This window comes from Periplaneta americana, chromosome 17 (assembly GCF_040183065.1).
Source record: "Periplaneta americana isolate PAMFEO1 chromosome 17, P.americana_PAMFEO1_priV1, whole genome shotgun sequence".
Classification (NCBI taxonomy): Eukaryota; Metazoa; Arthropoda; class Insecta; order Blattodea; family Blattidae; genus Periplaneta; species Periplaneta americana.
The window spans coordinates 105,003,184-105,013,380 of record NC_091133.1 but is presented as its reverse complement, the minus strand read 5'-3'; the positions used below and the strand labels follow the sequence as shown (position 1 = coordinate 105,013,380).

The 10,197-nt window shown below is 31.8% G+C and overlaps 1 long non-coding RNA gene across 1 annotated transcript in view; it reads right to left on the bottom strand.

Annotated features, from left to right (window-relative positions):
• LOC138693139 (uncharacterized) overlaps positions 1-10,197 on the bottom strand; it is a 399,597-nt gene that overhangs the window by 33,174 nt on the left and 356,226 nt on the right. The gene's annotated exons all lie outside the window — the stretch shown is intronic.

Genomic DNA, 10,197 nt, shown 5'->3' with positions numbered 1-10,197 from the left:
TGCTGACTTTCATTTCAAATCCTTCCTTTATCAACTTGTCAAATTATTTTAGAAATATTTTCACCATTTGTGAGCTGCCACAAAGGACAAACAGTACTTTAAGGATATAATAGTAATATACGTTACAAGAGCGGTATGTTGACGTTTTCATGGTCGAGGAAAAGATTGAAAAAGCGAAACGTAGTTGAGCTTTTTTAATTTCCGAGAACATGAAAACAAACATACCGCTCGTGTATCGTACATTATTTTGTGCGAAGATCGTTTATTACATACCTGAAAGAAGAATTTCTAATTAGTTGCAATGAAATCTCCATCTTGGTTTCTGTTTAATGACGCCAACTTCGAAAACCAAAATATCTTTCTTCAACATTGTTGCTATAAAATGTTTTCTGTGTTTACTATACTCTAGCAGGCCGTGATATACGTCTGTCTTTTTTTCCCCCCAGTCTATAAATGCGAACTTAAAACAAACGGTAAGGTTATGTAAGGATTTATTTTTCATTTTAATATTTTAACAATATTATTTATATAACGTATTGCAGTAATAACATCCGCATCTGGAATCTTGTTGATTTTTTCACGGCTTCCTTAATGCTATTTGTATCAGGAATGCAGTAAGTTTCGTGGAGTAGTAGACTTTACTTAATTTTTGCAAATATTTAAAAACAATAATTAACATTGCAATTTAGGTGAAATTGCAGTGGTAAGTTTCCAATTTATAATTATTACTAAAATAAAAAATAATATGTTAAAGCCTAAAGCAGTAAAATGAATGTCGCGCTTAAGCGGTAAGAAGAGGGAAATTGTTATGTGTGTTACGTTGGGAATACTGAATGTGGTATTTCACACTTACCGCGTATTGGTTCTGTGCGGAAAACAAGCAAATATGCACGATCTCGCACAAAATATATAATTACAAGTTCATTGAACCATTGATTTTGTTTTAAAAAATTAAACTCCTATAAATGCAAAGTGTTATTCATACATTTCAAAAAGGCATATGACTCGGTTAAGAGAGAAGTTTTATATGTTATTCTTATTGAATTTGGTATTCCGAAGAAACTAGTTCGATTAATTAAAATGTGCCTCAGTGAAACGTACAGCAGAGTTCGTATAGATCATTTTCTGTCAGATGCTTTTCCAATTCACTGTGTGCTAAAGCAAGGAGATGCACTATCACCTTTACTTTCTAGCTTTGCTCTAGAGTATGCCATTAGGAAAGTTCAGGATAACAGAGAGGGTTTGGAATTTAATGGCTTACATCAGCTGCTTGTCTATGCGGATGACGTGAATATGTTAGGAGAAAATCCACAAACGATTAGGGAAAATACGGGAATTTTACTGGAAGCAAGTAAAGAGATAGGTTTGGAAGTAAATCCTGAAAAGCCTAAGTATATGATTATGTCTCGTGACCAGAATATTGTACGAAATGGAAATATAAAAATTGGAAATTTATCTTTTGAAGAGGTGGAGAAGTTCAAATATCTTGGAGCAACAGTAACAAATATAAATGCTACTCGGGAGGAAATTAAACACAGAATAAATATGGGAAATGCGTGTTATTATTCGGTTGAGAAGCTTTTATCATCCAGTCTGCTGTCAAAAAATCTGAAAGTTAGAATTTATAAAACAGTTATATTACCGGTTGTTCTGTATGGCTGTGAAACTTGGACTCTCACTTTAAGAGAGGAACAGAGATTGAGGGTGTCTGAGAATAAGATTCTTAGGAAAATATTTGGGGCTAAGAGGGATGAAGTTACAGGAGAATGGAGAAAGTTACACAACGCAGAACTGCACGCATTGAATCCTTCAGCGGACATAATTAGGAATATTAAATCCAGACGTTTGAGATGGGCAGGACATGTAGCACGTATGGGCGAATCCAGAAATGCATATAGAGTGTTAGTTGGGAGACCGGAGGGAAAAAGACCTTTGGGGAGGTCGAGACGTAGATGGGAGGATAATATTAAAGTGGATTTGAGGGAGGTGGGATATGATGGTAGAGACTGGATTAATCTTGCTCAGGATAGGGACAAATGGCGGGCTTATGTGAGGGCGGCAATGAACCTTTGGGTTCCTTAAAAGCCAGTAGTAAGTAAGTAAGTAAGTATAAATACAAAGTTGCAAATACATTTTTAGATTAGTACGTCCGAACCTTGTAGCTGATTTCAGAATCACAGATTCAAATTTTGCTAGTCACAAAACACATCCATCTTGTATAATTAATTGTAACATTGCATTTGTTCGATTCTTACCGTCTTTTGTTTCCTTCAGTGCCTCAAATATACAGACGAAAAAACTTTGAGGATTTTTGAAAGACATGTTGGTTCAGAAAAGTGTGAATACAATTAATATTTATATATAATAAATTTTCAGTCAAATACACTTTTCAATTTGTGAGGTCAGATAATCTGTTACATCACAATAATCTGTCTAAAAGAGTCTAAAACATGTAACGTCGGGTGAAACACGCCCCCTTGTCTGGATGCAAACAACTGAACAACTATGTAAGTACAAATATAATAAACCTTTAAGAAACGCTGATATCAGCTCTCACAACCTTTTCAAAATTAATAATAACCTATTAACTAAAATATTTTCAGACAACTATGGCATTCACCACGACGAATTAGACTGCGTGCTCTCCCACCAAGAGCATTTGCATCACAGCTTCTCCATCTCTTTAAATTTATACATTATATTTAACATTTTAACATAGTTAATATCAAACTGTACAAATTTAATTTTAATGATACGATCTAATGAGAATACTTAGCCTTTAATTGTATAAGGTTAATATCATGCCGTGCCTTCTCCTTGTCTTATATACACACGAGAATCTAGCATCAGTGTTCAGCTTTACCATGTACAGCTTACCTCAAGAGGCACGAAATGTATATAATTGTAAATGCCAGTACGTGCATTACTTAATATGTTATTAATTGCTAGATCAACTTATCACAAAATTTTTAAAAATTGTTTGCATCTCATGCACCTGAAGATGATTTTTTAAAGTCGAAAATATTAGTGACTTCGTAAATATTGTGATGTAACAGATTATCTGACCTCACAAATTGAAAAGTGTATTTGACTGAAAATTTATTATATATAATTATTAATTTGAGGGTTTTATTTTCATCTGGCATCAATATTACATTTCTACCTCTATTCGGCAAAGATAACTGCGTATTTTTACATTAAATAGCAGTAAATACCTCCATATTGAAATTACCACAGTTTGACGCAATACACAGCACAGGATTCTTTTGTATCAGCTAAAAGGTCGGTCCAATTTTTTTGCCACTACTGTATATATCAACCAGAACCTGAGAGAATACGTAGGTTACTGTATGTTAATATTTTTTAAATAGCATTATTAGTAACGGACGTAGCTCAGTCGGCTAAGGTGCTTACCTGCCGATCCGAAGCTGCGTTCGGGCATGGGTTTGATTCCTGCTTGTTCTGATTAACTAGTTGGGTTTTTTCCAAGGCATTCCACAAATGTAAAGCGAATGTCAGGTAATCTATGGCGAATTCTCGGTCTCATATATCCAAATATCATCTCGCTATCACTAGTCCCATCGACTCTTAATAACCGAATATTTGATACAGCGTCGTAAAATAACTAATTTTAAAGTGCCATTGTTACGAAATTAAAATCTAAATTAAAATAGGCATATACAAATTAAACTCAAATTGAGCTGATTAAGGGAAAGGCAGAAAATTGGAAAGATGGAGAATGCTCGCTTTGCAGTGAAATTCCTGCCTTTGGACAGAACACTGGTTGAATAAATGAATGAATGAATGAATGAATGAATGAATGAATGAATGAATGAATGAATTAATGAAAGACTACACCTAATAAAATGTATTATTATGGCTATTATTTTTTTTATTTTAATTGTTTCTCAGTACATTTTTACATAATTTCTATTCTTATTCGGCGTTTAAGTGGCTCTGTTTTGTCACCAACCGCAATGTTTTGGTAATTCATCATTACATTTACAATTTAATTTTATGAAATTCGAATAATAAAATCTGCTAATATTTTGCGTTACGCGCATGCGTACTTTGGGGAATGTGTTCCTGTGATTAGCCGCATCTCTAAGCTACAGGATTGTTTTGAATTTCTTGCGTCTTGCCAATTGATAGGAAGATTTCCAGTGATTGTTTCCACTACCAATGCAACTATTTTTTTTAAGTTACGATAATATTATCCCGGGGGTAAAAGGCGGTCAGAGCGTGATGCCGACAATACCACTTCATTCTAGTGCCGAGGTCATGGAAAGCATGGGGCTCTACCTCCACGCCCCCCAAGTGGCTTCATGGCATGTTACGGGGATACCTTTACCTTTTTACGATACTACTCATATTATAGCTGAATACACAACAAACTCAGCATCATTACTGCCTATCATTGTAACCTAAATGCATTCTTCTAATGTTACTATGGAAACTATTACCAAAATGAAATACAGCAACTAAACGTTTACAATATTCAGTGCATAGATGTCATATTAATATCAGTATAGTTATTTCGCTGATGCGTTTTAAGTAATAATAAAGTAAGTAGACTAATAATTAAGTATACTTAAAAACAATATAAAATAGACATATATAACCCACAGCTTGCAAACACAATCCAGAAAAATACCAACACGTTCTGAAAAAAAACAGACCGGTGCTAGTTGTAGGCCTATTTCTCTTAAAGCTATATTGGTATGTATAGAAGGGTGAGAAAATAATCTTTGTCATTATTTTACATTGGATTAATTTTCTACCTGACAGTTTGTTCTCTCTGCCAGAAACAACTTCAACAGCAGATTTGTTTTTAGACTTCGCGTCCTGATTAGATTCACCTACCCACAAATATGTGAATCGCTTATGTAGATGTACATTTCATAAGTATGCGTAGGTGGAGACGGGTTACGGTTTGATTCTCAGTGATCTGCCTCTCTAAAGGGAAATAAATTCTAAATACCTCAGTCGGAATACAAGCAACTTTCTTGCGCACAACGAACTCAGCAATAAGTTGCGCGTGTTCCTGATTAATTTTGTGATTTACCCAATTCGTTTTAAAAAACTTGATCCATTCGGAATTTAATGTTTTTAGTATTAACCAAATTTATAAATACTCTTCAGTGAAATATCTGTGATGAAAATCTAGTTAATTTTGTAGCTCAAACCCATGAAATAAAATTATTACTTTACTTGAACCTTAAGGGCCATACTGATAGACAACCTTAGTGAAGGTTTCCGGTGCATGATCAGCGAACTAACGTTTTTCAAATTCATAAACCTGTGTTAGCGACATGATATGATATGAATCCTGTACAAGTTATCAGTCGATAGCTGGGTCTTGTTTAGCACGCTCGTAGCGCGGGCTAGCGAAATGTCTATGAATAGCACCCTATGTCTTCACATCGTATGTTTTACTATATATCTGTAGTACAAATTATGGCACACGTCTGTATAATTCGGTAATAAAACTTCAGCCAGAATTGGCTACTTGTAGTCATGACATTTTCAATTCTAGACTAAATGGTCATAGGACAGAGTTCCCAGGTTTATATTATGTAGCCCTATAATGATTTTAAAGTTAATACTGATTGTGTATATGCATTCAACTTCTCTTTTTTACTTTATTATGTTTATTATTTTTTAAAGTTAATATTTGTATAATGGTATGTATTTTTCTGTATGTGATTTGATCCTGGTTGAGTGGAAGGGAAGGTCTTATGGCCTTATCTCTGCCAGAGAAAATAAAAATTATTATTATCATCATCATCATCATCATCATCATCATCATCATCATCATGTATTGTAAAGCAAGTTTATTTGTTTCCTAAGTAAATTATATTATTTCTGTCATTTTTATATTTTTGTTTTTATCAATATGTTTTCCTGCTAATGACATTAATAATAATAATAATAATAATAATAATAATAATAATAATAATAACAATAATGATGACTGATACTTTTATTTAATTCTTCATTTACTATTATTTATTGTGCTGTACAAGAGACAGAGGGCAATAATAGTTCAGCACAAAGCAAAATTACAATATGATATAATAATAATAATAATAATAATAATAATAATAATAACCATAATAATAATAATGAAATAATATTAATAATAATAATAATAATAGAAATAATAATAATGAAAGATTTTATAATAATTATAATCTGTCACCATTCTCAAATCATCTTTCCTTCACTCTGAAATTAGCTCAATTATTACTGGTATTATTACTATTAATTTTATCATCATCATCTTTATGCAGCGTACTTGTTAAATATTTTATTCCGGTGTTTAAATGTTAGTCTACAAAGTGTGTATTTTGTGAATTTTGTATGTTTTTGTCTATCTACTCCTCTCTAGAATTTGATCCTGGTAATAGAATTTTTAATTTTCTTTTATAAACAACAGATGTATTTGTTTATACGAATTATGTAAAATTAGATTTTAATACCAGCATAATTTGAAAATACATAAATACAAAATTATTTACGTTGTAGCATGTTTTTGCTGTGCAAAATGACACCAGGTTTATAGATTTCCTACTTGAGCTGTTACTTTTGCAATGTCTGGCTAAATTATAGATATTCTTGTCGCGTTTTTTTATTTATTCATTAAAGACATCAGCTAAAGTAATTTGACTGACCATTAGGGTTCTGAATGCAATAAACATGCACAATATTTTGTTCTTCAATAAAACTAAAGTAGGAAATGTACACCCTCAAAATATGTTCAAGTACAGTAAAAATTATTCTATTGCAATTCGAGAAACATTGGAATTGATGAATCATTCATACAACAAAGCTTGGAATAGACTATTTGTAGGAAACACGATTTTTAAGCAAGAATCAGAAAATAATTGTTACATCTCCTCTTCTTCTTTGACGGACGAACCATTTTTTTCACCAAGAATGGATTCTTTTTCTGTTCCAGAATATAATACATTTCCTGAATGTTAATCTTAAATAACGATATTTTTCACTTACAATGATATTCGGTGAGAGATGGCCATCATTTGTAGCTAAAAAGTCACTTAGAGTGGCAAATGAATCAAAATCGTACTTGATAACTCATTGATTTATCACTTTTTCAGCATCATCATAAATTGTGAATAGCCTATTCTTAATCGTACACCATGATGACACTATTTTAATGAGTTTTAAAAAGTATAATTATAGTAAGGTTCGAAGAGGAAATATCAAAACGAGACCTACACTCTCCATTATTGATAATTCTACGTCTGTACCGTGTAAGGTAAGTGAAAGATATTCCTACAGTGTGAGAAAAGAACGAGGGAACATGATAAATTTAAGAATAATTAAATAACATGTGACACATCGATGTGTGTATTGGCATATGACCTTCGTCCACTAAAACATGGGAACTTTTATTAATTATTAAACCTGTGATTTTGGGGTAATTGCCAATTTTGTTTCTTGAGCATTTATTAAAATAATTAAAATATGTATGTTTGATGGAAAACTATGAAGGTTGGTAGAGTTTTGTAGTCCCTTAAATGCCCTTTTTGGATCTTTCGTTCTTTCTCGATTGCAATTCGAGAAACATTGGAATTGATGGGTCTTGCATAGAACAAAATTTGGAATAAACCCTTTGAAGGAAACACGATTTTTAAGAAAGAATCATAAAATAATTTTGTTATAGCCCCTCTCCTTCTTTGACGGACGAACTATTTTTTTCACCTACAATGGATTCTTTTTCTGTTCCAGAATGTAATACATTTCCTGATTGATAACCTTAAACAGTGATATTTTTTTATTTACAATTATATTCGGTGAGAAATGGCTATCATTTGTAGCTGAAAAGTCACTTAGAGTGGCAAATCAATGAAACACATACTTGATTACTCATGGATTTATCACTTTTTCAGCCTCATCATAAAATGTGAATATCCTTAATCGTACACTATGAAGGCAATATATTCAAAAGTTGTAAAAAGTATAATTATAGTAAGGTTGGAAGAAGAGATATGAAAACCAAAATGTCTACGTCTGTAGCATCTACGGTAAGCAAAAACATTCCTACAGTGTGAGAAAAAAATGAGGGAACGTGATAAATTTAAGAATAATTAAAGAACATGTGATACATCGATGTGTGTATTGGCATATTACTTTCGTCTACTAAAACATGGAAAATTTTATTAATAAATAAACCTGTGATTTTGGGGTAATTGCCAAATTTTTTCCTTAAGGATTTATTTAAATACTTAAAATTAGTACGTTTCCTGGAAAACAGTGAAGTTCGGTAGAGATTTATAGTGCTTTAAATGCCTTTTTTTGTGTTTTTCGTTCTTACTCAATTCAATTCGAGGAACATTGGAATTGATGGGTCATGCGTACATCCAAATTTGGAATAGACGTTTTGTAGAAAACATGATTTTTTTTCGATAGATTAAAATGACCGCTTCACTAAAGTTTGTCCCTCTACTAAATTATCCAATACCGTTTCATACACTAACACTGATCTGAATGTATTTTTATACTACCATATCGTAATGTGAGAACTACCTACCTAATTTCTGAATTGAGGGACATACATTTCCTGCACTAAAAAAAAACAATTGATGACGAGGGTGGAAAAAGACAATGCAGCACTAGTTTCCCGCATTAGGACACTTTTCTTTATAAATTACATTTTGAACTATATTAATGCAATCTGATCACAGTGACTCAAATTAACCAGCATTTCAATAAATAAAGAAATAATATAGAAAATTTAATATATTTAGATTTTACTGGGAAATGCGCCAATATAACGTTTTTTGTCATATTAGTTACCTTTTTATAGCAAGATGAAACTGTGAACAATTATTATTGATATTCCCTCATAAGTTTGTCTAGATTTTTCAAGGATCAGTTTGTTTCTCACATTGTCCGCTGTTTCAGCGATCATTTACTATTCGTGAGATAACTATCCATAATAATTTGCGGTATTTTTCGTAATCTTCAAACAGAATTGAAGCAAAACAACAATTGTTAATTTCGTAACGATTTAGCTTAGACTAAATAAAAGTTATCTGGCCATGGGATGGTAACAAACTAACAAATGCTCGTCTGTTCGCTTCTTCTAGCAATGTGGGATTTTAAACGAAATATTATAACATTATTTACTATGTACTTTAATATTTTAATTTTATGGTAGCATTAAAAATAGTGTGAAATCTAAGCGTATAATGGCTCGATGCAAACTTCGTGTCATATGCAATCCTCGTTAAAACTTGGGTTGTAACCAGTGACACTCAGATGTGTAATTGATGCATTTTTACGCTAGTACTACAATATTCTATCAACTGTTCTCTGTTGTAACTTGCGGATTAGACTATTTTATGACTTTCTTGTAATATGACGAAATCTATACTTTCTCCTGTATTTACGCTTGAGGGGAAAGTACAATGCTGAATGAAAAAGAGTAGACTAGAAAAATCCAAAAAAATTTCTTTCGAAGAACTAAATGATAGGGTGAGAATATTACAATTCTAAGGCAAGACGACAATCTTTCAAAGGGGGCGCATTAAAAATTTAGTGTCATTAGGTGCGGTAGTTGATAATTTCTTCAGCGTATACTTCAGTTATTTCTTGAATAAAATATGTAATATTTTACTAAGAGCTTCCACATATTATGTGTAAGAAATTTACTCTCACAAAAAGTGTAGGCCTATGCGTTAAAAATGTGGCTTTAGACTATCTCTGTCTCACCTCTGCAATTATAAATACTCGTCAATGAGATATCTGTGATGAAAATCTAATTGAAAATGAAATAAAATTGTTACTTTAATTGAACCTTAAGTCTTTACATCGAAAGATTACTACATACTTGTAATAGGCCTACAATTTATCGTCCACGTCTATATAATTCGATAATAAAGCCAGATTGGCTACTTGCAGTAATGAAATGTTCAATTCCAGACTCAGACAGTCATAGGACAAAGTTCCCTAGTTTATATTATGTATCATGTATTATAAAACAAGTTTATTTGTTCCGTAGGTAAATTATATCATTTCTCTCAATGTTGTATTTTTGTTATTACAGTATATCAATACGATATGCTGCTAATGACACTAAGAATAATACATAATAATAATAATAATAATAATAATATTAAAATAATAATAATATTAAAATAATAATAATAATAATAATAATAATAATAA